Raw genomic sequence first — 18,017 nt, 5'->3', positions numbered from 1 at the left:
CTTATTTTCTATGCTTTGGGGATAAAATATGATTTGGGTATATCTAATAACCAGCTGTCTTATGATGGAAGGGATAATATTTACATGAATCTAAAGTATCAAGGTTTGTTTTCAACTAAGAATATCTAGCAGAGTAACTTACAGCTATCCTTAGCATTGTTAATGACATGTTGATAACTTCATTCGCTGTATCTGAATTCATTACTGTTATAGTTTTAGACTGTAGAAAAAAAAGAAATAAGAAATACAGCTATAAATAAAGAATTTTAAAACAGGTGAACAAATAACAATTGTCAAATGATTATCCAAAGGCAAATCCTGATTTCCTTTAGGTGGTTGTAAATAAAATTTCAAACCCGATTTCAAGTGTGGACAGAGTAAAGCACATGACTTAAGTAGAATATAAACCTTTGACTATAATTTACTTTCATTTCCTTATATATGATGCCCTTTAATAAAACATTTATTTCTCTCAAAATAAAGGATGTGTGGCTCACAAAATATAAGAGTTTAAGGAAGTAAGGAGAAGACTAAATATATTTCATAGAGAGTATAATAAAAAAAAATTCAGTGAGGCTGGTGTTCTGCCTCATTTCCATAGTTGTATTTCCATAGCGCAATGGGTAATAAAAAAGGGAGAGAGCTGAATCTCTTTCTATCTCTTCCTTAGTACTGTTTTCACAATGTAGGATTTTATTTCTTTGCATGGTACAAAGTCAGTTTAGGTCAAATCAGAATAAGAATTGGTTATGAAAGACATTTAAAGCTTAGAATTTTAAAACACAGCTATTTATTGAGCACTTTCTATGTGTTAGGCATTGTGGCTACTAAGATTCTTATTGTGAAAATCTTCAGAGAATTTAAAACTGATGAGTCTAGGAAAAAAATGAAAATTTTAGAAAGCTCAATTCTATTAACAACTCTGCCATTCAATAGGGTATCTGTAATAGCTCCGTGCTAAACCACATTGAGAATTGCTATTTAAAAATAGACAATTTGCATGCTACAAACAGAAAAGGGATTAAGAAGATTCTGAGCTATCTATAGAGCTCACTGCATTCCAGAATATATTATGTAAATATAAGACAGTGTTGTGTTATCAAAAAGGAAATATTTTTGCTATGCACATAGTTTTTATATATGATAATTATCAGATAAGTAAGTGATCAGGGCTGCTGATAGAAGGGCTTAAATGGTACAAATAAGGAGCATAAAAGGAAAAAAAATAATATAAAAGCAAAAATGATATAAAAATAAAGCTAAGTGAAATCCACTGATAATTCATCAATTGCTGTTCCCTTATATTATGTCTTTCCAATAAGTCAATTACTTCACATGACAAATTGCCTTTCAAAGTTGTTGGTTAATAGAATTTTATGTAAAAAAAATTTTTTAAGTGCACTGATTTCAAATTGTCCTCCTTCTATCCCAAAGATTATGCAAAAGTGTCTCAGAGCACAACAAAAAGGGCTTGGAACGCCCAATCCGGTGCCTGTTTTCTACCAGAGTGGCATAGTTATATTACATACTGAGCTTTGTAACTTGACATATAATTTCAAAAAAGGCTTCTGCTTTTTTCTTTTTCTTTTTTTTTTTCCAAGTCTGAAAACCATTTGATTCAATTTAAAGCAAAGATCTCATGAAGTCTTTTGTAGTGAAGAATCTATCCTCCCAATTACCTGGTCTCTAAGGTAATGGTTTTTCTTAACACTAGGCACATATGTTCCAAGTAGAGCTATAGGAAATGTATTTTTTCCTGCTTGCCTTTCTGGTAGACAAAAAAAAAAATGAATTTCGGCACATACAGCTCTTTGGCTAGTAAACAAACAACAAAACAAACAGACAAAACTGAAAATGTGACAATTCCTTTCCATATTAGCAGAACTCACTGACAGGTTGTGCCTAACTGAAGACCAAGGATAAAGAATACTTCCCATAGATACACTCCTATTTGGGGAAATCACTCTTTCTGGAAGCAGGGCTCCCTGAAAGAGAATCTTGCCATGAAAGCTACTTCAGAGAGCAAAGGACATAGTGTGTCACAGCACCCTTGACTTATCCAGGGTACTAGTGATAAAAACAGAACACCCAACCTGACCACACCTCCTGTCTTCTCTTTCAAAATGGGGGACATCAGTCCTTTCTCAAGCACACACTTTCTATATACTGAAAAAAAAAGTGTTAAAGGATTTTCCATGAAAATCCTGAATGTAACCAACTGCCACAACAGTTGAATGAAAGCAGGCCGAAACAACAGTGTTGTTGTTGTTGTTTTCCGACTTTGCTGCAGGAGATCTCTGTAGTCTCATACCACAAAAATCTGAGTACTTTCCTCAAGCAGCGATATCTCACACTCAGGAGTTGGTCAGAACATTTGCATAGCTTTTGCTTTTCTCCCAGACATAACTGTTTTGCATGCATTTTCTACACACAAATAAAGCTATCTAATGTAATCTAGAGCTGCTGTGAAGTATGACAGTCCATAAGATCATAAAAACATTTGTAAGTTTCCATCTTGTTCATCACTGATAACATCTGGGCCCTTGTACTACAATTTCAGTCATCAAATTAAAAATAACAACTATGGTTAAAGAATTAATATTAATTTGACCAAAATGATAAATATCGTGATGTAGAAAAATGCTGATTCCCTTATAAATATCATCTTTCTCAGATCTTCCACTTATTAACCTGAGGGATTCAATCCCTAAAAACTTAAAGAATGAAAAACTTTTCAAAACCACTCTCTACTTAAGAAGTGATAAGTTGGAAAAAAAATTGCATAATACTAATAGGAAATACCTCGTGGAAGTAGATTTACTAAAAGCCTCTGCAGCTGCTATTGAAAAGATCCAGAGAAACATTCATGCCAGAGGGAGGAAAAAGACATCTGACAAGCAATATTCTTTCCAAGTGTAAATGTTAAATACTGTAGTTAATATAAATCTTTCTTGCTTTATTTTTGCTAGGTTTACTTTTCATATATACAAAGACATAAATATATCCAGGAAAATGCATTTTCCCCCTATCGTATTTCAAAACGTCTTCCTCCTATAGCACACACACAGTCTGTTTGCCTGCCTGTCTCTCTTTTTATTCATGGTGTTCTGCCTTATGCAGGGACTTGGAATTTAATTTTCTGACTTAGAAACACTTACACAGGCACAATTCCCAATGTCCTTGGTGAAGATTTTGAGTGGAATGCTCTTCGGGTAGTCCTTCTCTTTCTCTAGATTGATGTATCTAATCAAATGCAACAACAACCCAAAACAACACTGAGTCAGATGGAATTCGCTAATGGCTTATTTTAAAAATCAATCTATTTTGCTAATATTCTCAATATACTACTTATATGCCGTTTTTAAAAAGGCAGAAGGAAAGACTCAGCAAACTCAGATTACATTATGGTTTGGAAGGAAATTTAAAAAAATCAGGACATTAGGCATGGGCACAAAAAAGAATGGGACATTCATGTCAGATGAGGTTTGAGAAGCACAATCAGCTCAAGGCACCTCTGGGAGATATTTAATCTTCAAAGCTTCCCTGTCTTCTCTGGACAGGTCTGGCTCCTTACTAATAAGTACAGGAACATATATGATACTTTTAACTAGGACAAACCAAAGCAATGGCTTTGGACTTCTCATTTAGCTCTCCAGCAGAGGGTAAATCTTGGTTATCCCATTGCTTAGGAAGCAGGAGAGGGGAGAAAGGGGAAAAAAATTGTGGGTCTAACAGAAGTGCCTAAGTTGACCATTTTAGTCTGTATTTTCAATAACAGGTATAATAATTCATTTTTGAGGTGCTCAGCAGAAAGCTCTGAATTTGTGGAAACAGTATATACTTTGAGGAAACTGTTAGTTCCAATTGGTAGGTTGGAGACAACAGAAAGAGATGGGAGAGATTATTACCTAAATTCTGTCTAAAATCATCTAACTAGACCTCAATGTTCTCCCCTTCCTAGAAAGTATGAAATACATGTAATGAGAGAACATTATTTACAGTAAGTAGTAGCTAATGTACAGTCTAAACAACAGCTTATTCTGAGGACAAATGAACAATTTCTACCAAAGAGAAGGAAAATAGTTTGGGGAACATCTCTGCAGAAAAGGTTTTAATTCATTTATTACAGGTTAAAGACTAAAAACACATATACTGAAAAAGTACCTCTGAAGGAGAGAGAACCATTTTTCCTTTTGTTCCGGAGAACTGCAATCAAAGAAAATGAGAGAAAAAAAATTAAACTATGTAAAATACTATGCTAGCATATTTAAGATTGTCAATCCAGGTGAAAATATCAACAGCCTGTTGTTATTGATGTAGTTACACATGTAAGCTGCAACCGCGGCACAACTGTGTTTTGGAGAACCCTGCTGTGAAAATGCCCATTAGGAAAAACTACGTAGTCAAATGTGGTTTTATTAAATCCTGTTGGATAGATACAAGACAGAACCAATGTCCTCCTTTACTGCTCTTTTACAAATGATATTATACCAGTGGGAGGTATCTCTTACAGTGGAAAGAACAACTTGATTTGGATTTCAAACACCTGGTTTCCAAATTATATGCAGGCTAGGTGATCCTAAGTCACTTAACCTCTCTAAGCCTCAGTTTCCACACCAGAAAAACTGGGTTAATTATCTCCCAGAGTATTTTTGCAGCTTAAAGGGCCATACAAATAAATTATCTTAGAAAGTTTATACAGTTGAAAAGGGCCATACTTAAGAAAGTATGCTTAATATTGAGATTAAAGAGTTTGAAGAGAAATTTGGCATATGGATGGAAATATGTTGGCCCAGAAACCCATGGCCCAGAGCCCATGGCGCTTCCTGCAGTGCTCGGTGGTGGTTGCTGGGCTGTCTGAACACTTTAAAGATGTTGTTCCACTGTCTTCTGACCTTCATAGTTTCTAATGAAAAATCTCACAAAATTTTAAATTGCAGTTCTGCTATATGTATTGTGTTGTTTTCTCTCTGGCTGCTTTCAAGAATTTTCTCTTGATTTACAGAAATTTGTCTATAACATGGCCAGGTGTAGTTTTCTTCATACTCTTCCTTTTGGAGTTACTGTGCTTACTGAATATGTACATTTTTGTCTTCCACCAAATTTGGGAGGTTTTTAACCATTATTTCTTTACTGCTCCAAACCCTCTCTCTCCTCTTTTTCAGATTTCATTAAAACGTATATTATATCTTTTAATATTTTTTCACAAGTCTCTGATACATTTTCTCATTTAAAAAATCTTTGTTTTCTCTGTTCTTCAGATTGGACAATTTGAACTGATATATCTTCAAATTCACTGACTCCTCTTTTATTTCCATTCTGCAAGGAAGGCCATGTGGGAGATTTTTTATTTGAGATACTGCAGTTTTTAGTTTTAGAGTTTTTATTTGGTCCTTTTTATATTTTCTTTTTCTCTGCTGAGATTTCCTATCTTTTCATTAATTTCAATTCAATTTTCCTTTTATCTATCATGCATACCTAAAAAAGCTGCTTTAAAGTTCTTTTCTGGTAATTCAACACATAGGTCATCTCAGGATTGGCTTTTATTATCTTTTCTCTTTCCTTGTTATTCATATGTCAAGAAATTTTAGATTGTATTCTGGACATTACGAATGTTTTGTTTTGGAGACCATATTCTATTGTAATTGCAAAATGGTGTTGATGTTTTTGTTTTAACAGACAACTAACCTGATTAGATGAAGCTACAGATTCTATCTTACCTGTGGTGGGCAGCAGCTCAGTTCAATTCTTTTAGTCTTAGGTTTAAGGTGCTTTGAGTCTATCCCATGCATGTGAGGTTCAGCAATCAGCCACAGACTTGGGCAGTATCTATACACAGAATTTGGAGATTCCCTTCTCTATGCACTACTTTTTGAGATTTCTACTTTTGCTTTCCAATAACTGTGGTTGATCTGGACTTTGTGTTCTAGTTCTTCAGCCCAGAAAGACTGTGGGTTTTTGTCAGTTTTGGTAGCACCATACCATGATGTGACTGCAGCCTGACCTCAAGCTAAAGCCTTAAAAATAGGATACGCACCCAGTGTGGTGCCTTCTTCCAAGTTTCAACGCCTCTCCCAAATCTTCCAACTTTTGTTCACTCTCCCAAACCCTCAGTAGTTGCTGTTTGTATATTATGCAGAGTTTACAGTTGTTATCTGTAGGGTGGTCAGTCTGTTAAGACCTCACTCTGCATTCCAGAGGCAGAAATCAACACTTTACTTTCTTAAAAAAATAAACTTAATTTTGAAATAATTTTAGATTTCCAGAAAAGTTACAAAGGTAACCCAGAGATTCCCTGTATACTTCTCATCCAGTGCCAGTTTCCTCTAATGTTATCCTCTTACATTATCATGGCCTATTTGTCAAAACTAAGAAACCAATATTGGTACATTACTATTAACTAAACTCTTGATCTTATTCAGATTTCACCAGTTTTGTTTTTTATTTAATTAATGATCATTTTCTGTTCTAGGAGCCAATTGAGGATAGCACATTACATTTGTCTCCTTAGTGATTGGTCTGTGACAGTTTCTCCATCTTTCCCTGTTTTGTTTGTTTGTCTGCGTTTTTTTTTTTTAACCTTCACAGTTTTAAAGAGTACTGGTCAGGTAACCTATTGAATGTTCTTAGTTTGTGTTTGCTGTACGTTTTTCTCATGATTAGACTGAGATTATGATTTTGGGGGTAGGAATATCACAGAGATGAATTGCTTTTCTCTTCACATGATATCAAGGGGTATATGATATCTACATGACATCACTGGTAATGTTAACTTTGATCACTTGGTTAAAGAACCATAGTTTGAGCAATACAATGTATGTAAAACTTGTTTCCACATTTTCCCCTCTTCTTAGAAAGAAGCTTCATGGAAAATCCTTGATTAAAAATATCGTATAGTCATATCCCTCACTTGAAATTGCTTCCTTTCACTTCCAATTCCAAGAAGATTAAGCAATAGGTAATGATAATATGAGAATACTTCAAAAGGTTCATGGAAAGATTCATATTATCTTTCGATTCTACTTTTCCACAAACTTTTTGAAGTGTCCTTTTAACTACAGAAATACATCATGCAGAGAATGATACAAATACATGTTTCTTCCAAATAAGCTGTTAAAATCTTGGGGTAGGCCAATATTGCAAAACAGAATATAATGGCATGCCTGTCCTTTATTGGAAAATTAACAGCTTGGAAAATTTTAGTTATGTGGCTTTAGAATGGTGCCTAAGGAGTTTGGTGGTAGTGTGAAGAGAAGCAGAATGAAGAACATCATTTGCATGTGATAAATACTAACTCTTAAGTGTAAAATAAATACTGGAGTTGGGGCACATTGTTTAAAATTCACAGGTGTGAATTTTGGTTGTTCACTCTAACTGAAAAGTACAATTAAGTATGTTCAGGATAAGAGGACAAATACTTTGTATTCATACATTCTCCAACCCCATCTCAGCCGACAAGGGAGTCTTGGGAAACTAACTTTTACTCCTTAAACTCATAAATTTTCTGATTATTATATTTCTATAGATACTAAATCAGACTTCATACACAATTCAGGCAACCCAGTATTTCATGACATTAATTTAATTTATATAATGAAAAACTTTCTTTGGAAAGTTTTTGTCAGTATAAACTAGTTAGTCAAACTTAAATGGACATTTAATAATCATTTTATAATGATGGAAAATGATCCCAGGAGTTCCCAATATTTACCATTAATTTTCACATATTTTAATTAAAAGCTCTTTGGGAGAAACATAAAGCACACAAGTATTTTCATTGGGGGGGGGTGTCAAAACATGAGTGATCGAGTGAGTACTCAAGCAGAATAAAACATTTTCTTTTAAAAAATTAAAGGAACAAGATTTTATTAAATTTTTCTCTCCAGACAAGAAATTATCACAGTAGCTAACCCAGGTAAATACAGGACAAGCTGAGGTTCTTACCTGAAAGTTGCCACAAAGTTCACTGTGGGCCAGCCCAAGACAAAGGATTTCATGGCATTGGTGTTGCCTTCTCCCACTTCGTCCACACAGGTTGCTGTCCACATATCAGTTAATTTAATTTTATTTTTTATCTTAAAGTTGTTGTTATATCTAGAAAGATAAAAACCAAACAGGATCTCTTGTTTTGTTTCTTAAATTTTACAGGAGCTTCTGTACTTGTGATAAGAGGGCAGTTTTCACTAATCATGACTAAAGAATGTCTTATTCATTGTATTAATCTTCAGGATCCAGCACAGTAAATTGTAACATGATTGGCTACCTTGGTCCAAGAAAGCCTCTGAAACTTTAGTGAAACATTTATTTAGTCGTCACCCTTGCATTTACGGCAGCAAATAGCCATACTGGATTGTTTTAATTTTCTATATGTTAAGCACTGCATTTGGATCAAAAATCTAATTTTAAATTTACTGCTGTTACAAAAATTAATTTATTATTTATAATTTGCTTACTTCCAAAAAGATTGGAGTGGCTGAACACAAAAACTACACATGATTTATTAAGATGTTTATAAAATTTTTATCTTAAAAGAGATGCACTAAAAAAAACCTGAAATTAGAGGAATTTATAGTACATTTTTAAGTAAATGGTTACAAAATTTTCTAGCCTTTAGAAGCACAGATTATTTTAAATTTCCTTTCTTAAGATTTTGTTCAACTATTTTCCCTTATATTCCAGCTAGAACTGAGAAACTGTAGCCTAAAAACAGAACCTAAACTTAAACAAAAAAGCAGAGTTGACAAAATTAGCATTCATCTCTGGGGACTCTGAAGGTCATTTACTTTAAGATAGCAGTGTAATTGCTTTTTGACAATTTCTATCTAATACCGTTTAGTCCCCTGTAATGGAAACCACCATCCATCTTCACCTAATTGACAGATTTAATGCTCACGATAGACCTGAGACTTAAATACACATCAATCACAACAACTCCTTGAACTTTTTAAGACAAGTGAATAGATATGATGTGGGGGGAGAGGGGAGATAAAAACCAGGGAAGAGGAATGGGTAAAGGGTCATGAAAATCAACTACAATGTATATTGACATGTTAAATTTTTTAAAAAAGATACATTTGGAAGTTTCCCTAAAACTCCACTGATTTATAGAATATTTAAAGCTAAAACTATTATAAAATGAAAAAGGGTTTTTCAGGAAATATAAATGAAGGATGATCTAGATTCAAAGTCTCATCTATACTTTCCATAGGGTACACTGATTTTAAGTGTAATTGAAAAGTGCCTGTGTGGCATGATAGCTTCTTTCTATATCTCACCCTACTGTTATAAATCTTTAGAGTTTGTTTATGAAATAGACTCAATTACAGACAAAATCTTACTTCTTGGTGGCAACTATTTAGGTAATGTCAAACAAAATCTATAAAGTCAAACAGCTTAAGTAGTAAAGCTAGAATATGAAATTGGGCAGTGTTGATTCATGATCTTATTCATGCCCTTAACTACTATGTATCTATAAAAAGCTCTGGATATTGCCATTCCTATAAAGCACCTGGATGAAGTATCTTTCCATAAAGTTCCCTTTTGCATTTCTATCTTTGGCCTAATTTTTTGTTTCTCCAGAGCTATAAGGTTTTTCTGATGAGGCTGTTAGTTTACTTCAGAGTTTGGGGGAGAAATCTCATGAACACTGATAGAGTTTGGATGTGTTATCCCTGCCAAAACAAATGTGGAAATCTGATCCCCAATGTGGCAGTGTTGGAAGATGTGTCATGGGGGTGGATCCCTCATGAATGGATTGATTCTCTCCCTGGGGGATGGGGGTTCTGAGTGAGATCTTGCTCTATTAGTTCCTTCGAGAGCTGGTTGTTTAAAAGACTTTAGTACTTCTCTCTCTCTGTCTCTCTCCATGTGATCTCTTCCTCTCACCATGTGATCTGCTACTACCCACCAGCTGCCTTCCGCTTTCCGCCACGAGCAGAAGCAGCCTGAAGCCCATGCAAGATGCTGCTGTCCCAGAATTGTAAGCCAAATAAACCTCTGTTCTTTATAAATTACCCAGTCTCAGGTGTTCTGTTATAGCAAGACAAAATGGACTAATACGTACATAAAGCTAGATGGGCGAGCTTGAAAATATTTAAAAGAAGTATTCCAATAAAGCTTTATATTAAAATGAACAGTCCTGAGGTCACAGTGTACATTTTCAGATTTGTCACTCCCAATTTCCAATAGCGTTATGCTACAAAAATTTTAAAAAATATAAATCTAATGTGAACTGGCTGAAAACAAAACAAAACAACACCTAAAATCAAATCTATATTTCCACAATGTAGTTCCTTACTGCAAATTTATTAAGATAACAGATATACTTTGCTTTCCTATCCTCCAATCTTTAAACTGTAAGGAATTAAAGTGTAATGTTGAAATACACAAGATTCTAGGGAGCTTTCTCCACATTCTAAGATGAAGATATCTTATCAAATATATTCTAGAGCATAGATCAAGATGTATTCCACAAGTATATGATGGCAATTCTATTGATAATGAATTAATAATCAGACTTTGCTTAACTTCATCTTTTTCGCTTAAACAGAACTCATTATTGTTTACTATCTGCTTAGGAAGTAAAATATTACAATAGTGATGGCTTAAGAGGGTGTGAGGTAAGTACAGTCATTTTCTCTCTGTAAATTCCATATGAGTACTGCTGTAGTTTAGATATGCTTGTTCCCTGAAAGCTCACGTTGGAAACTTAACTCCCACTGTGACAGTGTTAAGAGGGTGAGAAATCCTTTTACAGAAATTGAAAGGTAGGGCCTTTAAGAGGTGATTAGATAGTGAGGACCATGCCCTAGTGAATGGATTAATCCATTGATGGTGTAATGGTGGTTATGAGTGTGGTTCTGATGGCTTCAAAAGGAGAGCTCATGAGAAGCTCTTTCTCTCGTGCTTCTGCCATTCTCACCATATGGTATACCCTGTGGCACTTAGAGTCATCACTAAGAATGAAGCTCTCACCAGATGTGTTCTCTGGACTTTGGACTTACCAGTTACCAAAACCGGTTATAAGCGATAAATATTATTTCTTTACAAATTATCCAGTTTCAGATATTTCTGTTATAAGCAACAGACACAGACTAATACAGGTGCTCTATGACTACTAAAAAATATTAACGTTTCTAAATATTTTAATGTCTATACAACAGATCCTGTCTTAAAAAATGAAAAACCATATTTTGGAAAAACAATTCATATTTATTTTTCTAATGAATATCAAAAGTGTTCTCTAATAACCCATCTAGCTTTAACACTTTTCTAACTTAGTAAGGAAAACAATGACAATAAACTGAAAACAATTTTCAGCAAACGTTGTCAACATTCAGCACAAAATGGAGCAAATGTAATACTTTAGCCAATAAAAGGAAGCATTTAACATCCTCTATATGATTGCACTTACTACAATTTATTTAGTTTGACTAAATAAATATGTAAGTAGCTAGTCAATGATTTATCCCACTTGAGTTTATTTCTGTAGGCTCAACTAAAGATTGAAAGAGTTTCCAAATGAAGCATGAAGATGAGGTGATATAATATGGAAATTAAGTTATCCCCTACTTCCTCATGGCTAAGTATAAGACTAACTGCCACTCTTGGATAATTTCAGCAAATATATTGATTCACAGTACTACCCAATCCTTCATCTAAAAGTGAGAAGTAATAGGAAATAAACAGGTTTGGTATTGCAGTGGGCTATTTCTTCTCGGTTGCTGTTTATTTCAGAAAAAAAATAAGTTCTTTCATATTAAGAAGGATCTGTGAATATATTTAAATATTTGCTACGAGAATGATCATGTAAGCAATTTCCTGAAAAATGGTGGTCAAAATTTTTGCAATGTGGCAGGATTCAATAATAATATAATTATCTCCTCAAATATCCATGTTTTATCCCAAGGGTCTTGGGTTTATGGCAAAAAAATAAGTAAAAACAACTTAGATCACTCACACTTTTAAATATCCCCAGCGGATATAGAAAGTAGTAAAATGAATTGAATCTCTCAAAAAACAACATTTAAATCAATTCATATAAATTTTGTCACTTCATAAAATCATTGAAGTGGACACAAAGAGTTCTCTCAAAAGCAGTCTGTGGAAACAAATTGTGTAACTTTAGGTACAATCAAAATAAAAAGTCAGCTATAGAAGTAGAAGATTGGCACACATTTTTCCAATATATCTAAAAGAGCAATTTTCTGGTGGAAAAGAAATTGTCTTTATATAAAAAGTTTTTACCAAAACATAGGTTACATAAAAACTACTTAGATGCTACCAGTAAACAGAACATAAATAACTTCAGGTAAGAAAACAAAGGAGCTCTATGATAAATATTACTACAACTGCTAAAGGAAAAAAATCTAAAGATAAAAGGAAATTCATTTCTCCCTATGAACTAGATGCATGTTACTAAGGTTCTAAAGTTTAGGAAGTTGGTTATTAAAATAAATTTTTGTTGTCTGTGTATCTACTTCCAGGCTGAGCACAAAGCTATGTACATAATGAGCACAATGCGGTAAAGTGGAAAGAGCCAGCCATTGGAATTAAGGCCTTCATTCAAACCCCAGGTCTGCCATTTTCTAGTACCCAACAAACTTCACGGAGCCTCTGTGTTCAATATGTAAAACAACTCTTGTTTTGGGGACTTATCATTATTATTTTTTCCTACTATTTTATTTTATTTTGACAGTTTTTTTAAAATTCATCACCAATATGTGGTGATCAAATCAGGATAATTAGTATACTCATGTTTGCAAAATGTAATCAATCTTTGTGCCCCTTAACTAATTTCTTGCTAACTCCCCTTCCCCATCTCCCTTTCCCACCTCTAATTTGTTAGGAAAATTAAACAAGACATTTGTGATTCTCCTACTATAATACCTAGCATATAGAAACCATCTAATAATTTTTAAACAAAAAAATCATAACTAAATTACATTTTTTTAAAAAAATGATTTGTTCCTGTGTTAATAGCCTCCCTACTTAGAGCTTCAAGTGGACCTAGTGCAAAAGCACAGAAGGAGAGACTTTTCTTTCTCTGTATTCCTCATAACATCATATCCACATATAATTACATTGTATTATTTCTATTCAAAACACATTCTGAAACTGTTTTCTTTATCTTTGCATTTAAAATAATATATGAACAGTTCACTAAACATTCCATTCCATTTCTTACTAAAGGAGTAGTTGGACACTTTTACTCATCACAAAGGGAAACACTGATTTAATGGTAATAAAAACTACATTGTTGAGAAATCTATGAAATCCAAAAGAAAGCAAAGAGTAATAGAGGCAGCAGACCACATATGGGTTAAAAGAATGAAATTTGAAATAAGATGGACCTAGGTTCACATGTAGGCTCAACTAATTACTTTGTGATCTTAGGGAAGTCACTTAACTTCTCTCAGTATCAATTTCTCTTGTAAAATGAGGCAAATAATACCCACCCTGTAGAACAGTTATAAGGGTTAACGTACGTAGAATAATATCTAACATACAATAAGATCCCAATAAATGTTTGGTATTTATTGCTATTAATACCACTCAGATTAAATATAGTATGTTGCAAAATTAGTACTTAGCCCTGCCCATGTCTCATTTATGACACTGAACAACTTAGGTGTGAGAGTGTAGGTATTAGAAAAAGTGTTTACTATTCTCTAGTGACTAAAAATCCCTTTGATGAGACTGAATTTGTTAAAATACCCTTATCATTCATGATGTTTCATAAATAATGAGAATAAGGGATGGAGCAAGTAGTAGCTACCATGTTCTAGTCTGGGTATTAATGCATTAACATTGAACATGAACATTTAGTGTTGAACGGAAAGTGAATTCTCTTAGGTACTTCTAAAGTATATTCCAAATATGTCTGTATCCTTCTTTTAATTGTCATTTCCTCAGATGAAGCCTCCTTATCTCTCATCAGGATGCTACAATAACCTCCTGTCTAGTCTCCTTGCTTGCACTCTTGCCTACCATTATTCAATTCATTATCTAACATGAGCCAGAATGATGTTTTAAAAACATGAATCACATTATGCCACTCCCCCAGTTAAAACCCTTTGGAATAATATCCAAACTCCTGGTCACAACCTTTGTGGAACCAAGCCTCCAAGATGGCACCCAATGAACCCTGCTTCCTGATATTCACACCCTTGCGAAGTTCTCTTCCATACTGTGCCAAGACTGATCTGTGTGGCCAATAGAGTATGTCAGAAATAATGGCACACCACTTCCAAAATAAAAGAATATGGCTTCTATTTTGGGTGCTCTCTCCATTGCCTTCTCTCTCTCTCTCTCTCTCTCTCACACACACACACACACACACACACACACACACACACACACACACACACACACACACACACACACACTCTATCAGATTTTTCACTCTGAAGGAAGCACTCTACCATGTTGAGTAGCCCTGTAGAGAGATCCACATGCAGAGGAACTAAGGCCTCTGGTCAACAGCCTGTGAGGAACCGAGGCTGCCAGCATCCACATGAGTGAACCTGGAAGTGGATTCTCCAACTTCAGTCAAGCCTTGAGATGACTGCAATCCTGGCCAACAAATGACTGCAACTTCATGAGGCCCCTTGAGCCAGAACCACCCAGATAAACACTTTCAGCTTCCTGTCTTCAGAGAAACTATGAAGTGTTTATAGTTTAAACTGTTATGTTTTGGGTTAATTTAGCAATAGATAACTAATATAACCTACAAAGATCCTGATAACCTAACCCTTGTCTACTTTAACCTTAACTTCTGTCACTCTTCTTTTGTTCGTTATGTTCCAGGAACACAGGCCTTTTAACTCCTCCAAGGGCCAACCTTTCCCACCAGCTTTAGACCTGCTATTCCTTCTACCTAGAATGCTTATCCTCACAATACCTGAATAGCTGGTTGCTTTTCATAGAACTTCAGTTATTTTTTGCTCCTAATTCACCTACCTAACATATATCCCACCCCCATTTTACTTCACCCAGCAGCCTATTTTCTTCATAGCACTAATCACAATCTATAATTCCCTCCCCCACACATAAGAATGGAAGCTCCCAAAGTGTAGGGACCATACCCATCACATTCTTCATTGCATCTTAGAATAAATTTATTCAGGGCATAGCACAGAACAGAGATTAAATAGACATTTGTTGCATGAATAACAATTGACTTCTTTTTGGCAAAAACAAAACAAAAAGCTCACTACAGATATTAGCTTTAGTAATAGAGGCCAGACATTCTTACGGTAAACATTGTATAGAAAAGGTATCTTTGTTAGTGGAAATGCAATCTTATAATGATTACTGGGAGAGAGTATGCAGTATACTTACTTGATTTTAGTCACAACAAACAGATCGTTGAATAGGAAAAGGTGTCGCTCCTTCCTCTGCAGGCCTCTTTTTAGTTCTGCCGGGGCATCAATCAGCAGAGTCCTACTGGAGCACATAAATGATGACAGAAATGCAGATGTGTCAACACTAGCAGAAGGACTTTTCCTGTAACAGATCAAATGCCACAGATCAGTTAGTCAAATGATCAAGTATAGAACCAAGTTTTTATAAAAGTATAGCTAATAGTTGGTCAAGAAATATATAATTCTATAATTTTTTTAATGCAATGGCATAGTGTCCTTATTGGTCTCCAGTCTATTCTTCACACAACAGTCTTTAAAGTTTCATTATAAAAATTTTGAAACATAAAGCAAAGCTGAAATAGTTTTACAGTAAACACATATATACTCCAATGTAGATTCTAACATTAATATTTTATGTACTTGCTTTATCATATACCTACTCAACTATCTATCCTTCTATCTCTTTATTCATTTTATTTCTGGCATTCAGTGCAAACTGCATACAGCAGTGCATATCCCCCAAAATATTTCGGTATGCATATCATTAGAGTTCAATATTTATTTAGAATTTTTATTTTGATATAAAATTAATTTAAAAATGAAATGCACAAATGCACAAATCTTAGGTGTATATTCACTGAGTTTTGACAAATGTATTCATCTGGGTAATTTAAGCCCCTATCAAGATACAGAAAATTATTATCATTCCAGAATATTCCCTCTTGTCCCTTCTCAGTAATTATATATATTATCTCTATGCATTGGCCCCTAGGTTGTTAATTTTTTCATTGTATGCTGAGACCTATTAGCTCAAAAGCTCACTGGTACCAAATTCAAGTTCACACACCCAATTATTTGAAAAACAGCCCAAATGAGCAGATTTTTAGCCCCCCACGGCACCACCATGCTACTGAGCAACATGACCTGGACATGTAACCGCCAGAGATATCCTCTCTGATCTTCCTCTCCCTTAGGAGGTTCCCTTGTCCTCCTCCCCTTCTGGATGGTGGCCCCTTGCCATAAGCCTCTGGACAGTTTCATGTTATGAGTGACTTATCTTCTCAGGCAATCCTGTCCAATGGTCATATCTTTTTCCATGATCAACCCCCAAATCCCTCAAACTCCTTATACCAGTCAGTCTCTATTCCATCTCCCCAAAAGCAACCACTATTTCTCAATGAAGATTAGTTTTGCCTGTTCTAGAATTTTATATAAATGGCACCACAGTATATTCCCTTTTGTGTAAGATATCTTTTACTCAGCATGTTTTTGGAATTCATTCATATTGTTACATTTGTGAGTAATCCATTCCTTTATATTACTGAATAGTATTCAATGTATAAACATACCAAAGTTTATCTCTTCTCCTATGGATGGACATCTGGGCCATTTCCAGTTTTAGCTATTATGAATAAAACTGCTATTAAATATTCTATTGATCTTTTTTGTGACCTATGTTTTCATTTCTCTTGGGCAACTACCTCAGAGTGGAACTTTTGGGTCACAGAGCAAGTGCATGTTTAATTTTAGAAAAAACACTAGTTTTCCAGAGTGGTTGTACCATTTTACATTCTCAGCAACACTGTAGAAGAGTTCCAGTTTCTCCATAACCTTACCAACATTTGGTGGTGTCCGTCTTTTGAATTTTAGCTACTCTAGTGGATGTATAGTAGCATCTCATTAAGATTTTGATTTTCATTTCTCTGATAACTAATTAATTTATTTCATGTTCTTACTGGCCATTTGTATATCTTCACTGGGAACTGTCCTTAAATCTTTAGCCTATTTATCCAAAAACCATGTATGTATCTTTTTATTACTGAGTTGTAGCAATTTCTTTATGTTTCGTACATAGCAGTCATTTGTCAGGTATGTGTTTTGGAAAATATTTTCTCCCTACCTACTGCTTGCCTGTATACTTTCTTAGTGATGTTTTGAAGAAGAAAGAAACAATCAGCACTAAAGGTACATGCTATCCCTCATTTTACAGATTTGAAGCTATTTACAGTAGTCAAAATATACCATAATTAAGTGAAGGTGATTTACCAGTAAGCATGGTTTCAAAACATGTGCATTTAAAAATTCTATGTAGCCTCTCAAATAGACAAGCATTTCACATTGATTCAACTCCATCCTCCACCCATGGTGACTGAGCTCAGTAGTTTAGCTGAGTCGGTTAGGACTTAATGGCTTGGGAGGTGGGGGCTGATTCTAACTTTTTTGTGAAGTAGCATGCAAGTTATTTGGTTGCCTGTTTCTGCAGCTGTAAAGTAAGGAAGTTAGACTCGGATTATAAGATCTTTAAATTTCCCTTATAATTTGTATATGGTACTAAGTATAATAATAAGTACCCAAAAAGTAGAATTAAGATTAATAAAACCCAAGCAACAGTGACACATCCATGCAAGCAACAAAGCCAGCCGAGATGCCTGGGGGTCTGCAGGCAGGGGCCAAGGGCCTAGGCCATGCCCTTGCCCACATCCAGGCAAGCAACACAGCCAGCCAAGATGTTCAGAGGTCCTGAGATGGGAGCCAAGGGCCAGCCACACCCCCAACTGCAACCAGATCCTAAAATGTATTTATTAGACATGTGTGTTTCTTTGGGGTGTGTGACTTATCTGCTCATTTACTTGACCAGATTTCTGCTTAGGT

At 34.8% G+C, this 18,017-nt stretch overlaps 1 pseudogene; it reads right to left on the bottom strand.

Moving 5' to 3' along the window:
* The window catches only part of LOC134375652 (rho GTPase-activating protein 20-like), a 67,019-nt pseudogene that overhangs the window by 30,645 nt on the left and 18,357 nt on the right, over window positions 1-18,017 (bottom strand).

This window comes from Cynocephalus volans, chromosome 4 (genome assembly GCF_027409185.1).
Source record: "Cynocephalus volans isolate mCynVol1 chromosome 4, mCynVol1.pri, whole genome shotgun sequence".
NCBI classification, from domain to species: Eukaryota; Metazoa; Chordata; class Mammalia; order Dermoptera; family Cynocephalidae; genus Cynocephalus; species Cynocephalus volans.
The sequence above is the reverse complement of the archived record's forward strand: the minus strand, read 5'-3'. Positions and strand labels throughout refer to the sequence as shown.